Source organism: Chrysochloris asiatica, unplaced genomic scaffold, assembly GCF_000296735.1.
Source record: "Chrysochloris asiatica unplaced genomic scaffold, ChrAsi1.0 scaffold00488, whole genome shotgun sequence".
Classification (NCBI taxonomy): Eukaryota; Metazoa; Chordata; class Mammalia; order Afrosoricida; family Chrysochloridae; genus Chrysochloris; species Chrysochloris asiatica.
In genome coordinates this window covers 241,975-245,328 of record NW_006409006.1, presented here as the reverse complement: position 1 = coordinate 245,328, position 3,354 = coordinate 241,975, and the positions used below count along the sequence as shown (strand labels likewise).

General features: G+C 38.6%; 1 protein-coding gene across 1 annotated transcript in view; it reads right to left on the bottom strand.

Annotated features, from left to right (window-relative positions):
* Positions 1–3,354, bottom strand: part of MAGOHB (mago-nashi homolog B (Drosophila)) — a 16,106-nt gene that overhangs the window by 8,531 nt on the left and 4,221 nt on the right. The gene's annotated exons all lie outside the window — the stretch shown is intronic.

The following is a 3,354-nucleotide window of genomic DNA, read 5'->3' as shown; positions in this document are numbered from 1 at the left end:
GGTGAAATACAAGGCTCCAGGAATTGATGGAATCCAGCTTCAAATGTTTTCACAAACAGATGCAGCACTACAAGCCTCACTATGCTTAGAAACTTAGAGGACAGTGACACACCCTACCAACAGGAAGAAAGCCATATCTGTGCCCATTCCAGAGAGGTGACCCAAGAGAATGTGAAAATCATTAATATCACATGCAAGTAAAATGCTGAAGATAATCCATAAATGGCTGCAGCAGTTTATCAACAGGGAGCTGCCAGAAATTCCAGCTGCATCCAGAAGAGGACATGGAATGACGGCTATCATTGCTGATGTCAGAAGTACCTTGACTGAAAGTAGACAACACCAGAAGGAAGTTTACCTATGCCTTGTTTGCTATGCAAAAAGACATTTGATTGTGTGGATAATAACGAACTATGGATCACATTGTGAAGAGTGGTTATTCCAGAACATTTCATTGTGCTCAAGAAAAACCTATACAGAGACCAAGAGACTTGTACAGAACAAGGGGATACTGAATTGCTTAAAATCAGGAAAGATGTATGCAGGGCTGTATCCTTTCACCATACTTATGCGGTCTGCAAGCTGAGCAAATACTCTAAGGAACTGGATTAGATAAGAAGAATGTATCATCAGGACTGGAGGAAGACTCATTAGCAACCTGTGATATACAAATGACACAACTTTGCTTCCTACAAGTGAAGAGGAATTAAAATACTTATTGTACGAAGGTCAGAAACTAACAACATTCCATATTTATTGCACCTCAATGTAAAGAATACAAAAACCCTCACAATTCTTACCAATAAAACACACCATGATAAATGGAGAAGAGATTGAAGTTGTCAAAGACTTTATTTTGCTTGGACTCACAATCAATGCTCATGGAAGCAGCAGTCAAAAAATCAAATGACGTAGTGCATTAGGCAAATCTGCTGCAAAAGACCTCGTTAAATTAACGTGCTAAAGATCAAAGATGTCAGTTTGAGGACTAAGGTGTGCCTGACCCAAGCTATGGTTTATCAACTGCCTCATACACACATATGGACTCTTGGTGTGGAGCTGTAGGATAAGCACTGGATTGCTAACTACAAATTTAGCAATTCAAACCCACCAGCTGCTCCTCAGAAACCCAATAAGAGTTGCTCTGAGTTGGAATTAACTCAACAGCACTTAACATATGAAAATAAAAGTTGGACAATTAACAGAGAAAACCATAGGTGAACCGATGCATTTGAATCATGGTGTTGGAGAATATTCAAAAGTACTAGGGACTGCAAGAACAACAAACAAACCTGTCCCAGAAGAAGTACAGTCAGAATGTTCCTTACAGGTGAGATTGTAAGACTTCATCTCTTGTTCTTTAGACATGTTGTCAGGAGGGAACAGTGCCTGGAGAAGGACATCATGCTTGGTAAAATGGAGGGTCAGCAAAAAGAGGAAGACCCTCTCCCAACAAGACAATTAACCTAGTGGCAGCAGCAGTGGGCTCACACCTAACAATCGTGAGGATGGCTCAGGACCAGGCAGTGTTTCGTTCTGTTGTGCACAGGGTTGCTATGAGTCAGAGTCAGCAAAACCTATTAACAATTTTAAACCATGTTCATTAATTCATTTTAAATACAAATGAGCTTCATTAAGTTCATGGAAAAATTCCACTGTCTTTCAATTCCATCTTCCCATGAACCTTTTTGCAACCCTCTTGTAGTAAATTAAAAAAAAATTATAAAATAAATTGTTATTGTTGCTAAGTGCCATCAAGTCAGTTTTGACTCACAGCAACCCTATACTTAACAACAACAACAACAAACCCTATATAGGGTTTCTGAAGAGCAGCTGGTGAGTTTGAACCACTGACCTTGTGGTCCAGTGCTTATCCAAAGCATGAACGTAGCACAAATAAGTATGCTCAAATGTAGGACTACAACTTGAAATAGCTTCTTTGGTTGTTTCAGATGCAACAATTATACCTAAATGAAACGGAATCCCTTTCAATATGCAAACTGACTTTTTCTTTATCAACAGCTTTAGATATATCAGGGTTAAGTAAAAAAGTATTACTATAAAATCAGAGAAACCTATATTAAACAAAAATATCAAAATGTGAAGCTACTGTCTCCTCCATTTAAGTGTGTATACTTCTGAAGGCAGTGTCTTCATCTCTAAGCCCTTCCCAAAGAATTCTGTGTTCTTCAGTTGGTTGTGTTTGTGTTCCATCATGTCAGATCTGACTCCAAATGTGATCCTGTGTTGGGTTTCCAAGGCTGTAAATCTTTATGGATGCAGAAAGCTTCCTATTTCTTTTGTGAAACAGCTGGTGGTTTTGAACTGCTGGCCTTGCGGCTAACAGCCTGACATGTAACCCACTATGTCATTAGGGCTGCCCTCTTTTCAATTTGCACCATGCCAAAATGGCAGTTTAGGCTTCCTGAAGGGGCTCAAATTATATTCCTTTTAAATATTCTTTGATTTGGAGGGACAAAAAAAAAAGTGGGGGGGAGGGGGGTAAGATCAGGGCTGTAGGGTAGACAGGTTGAAGTTTTCCAATGAAATTTTCCTATGCATTTTCCTTGCTATACTCGAAGAATGAGAAAGTTCACTGGTGTGATGGAAAAAATTCCCTTGGCATAACTCTATGGCCTTTTTCTCACCAATGCAGTTTTCCATTTTCTTAAAATTTCTTCATAATAAGCCACTGTGATGGTCCTGTGAGAAAATCTATCAAGATTACCCTTTTGGAATAAATAAATAACAACACTCACTATAAACTTCTGATCTAGTTTCTTTACCTTGAATTTAACTGGTCTAATAGGTCCCTTCAGAAGCCACTATTTTCACTAGATCTTTTTTTGAGGACTTCAGACTAAGACAAATGTATTACTAAAAGAAGTGTCTGCAGCCATCCACTGACCACAGGGATATGTCTAATACGTTTTCTTTGGAATAAACCATTATTAATTTACTATTATTAATATTTTTTGACTTAGCCTCATACCTTTTTTTTTAAAGTTTTAATTATGACAAATTGAGTGAAAGTTTACAGGGCAGATCATCAATTTTACATTCAACAAATCATACACTTGGTTCATTATAATGGTTATAATCCCCTCCATGTACCATCAGATAACAGTATTTCTCTCTATTCATTTTAGCTCTTTTTTTTTTTTTAAACACTCAGGCATTTATAATAATTTATACCACCAAAGGGCACATTCTGCAAGTCTGCCTCCTGGCTGCCAGCTCTTGGTCCTCTCTTCCCATTAATCTAGAGTCATCGGCTTCAACCTCTCTCCATGACCCCATCTCTGCCTCCATCCGCTTCAACCTCTCTCCATGACCCCATCTCTGCCTCCATCC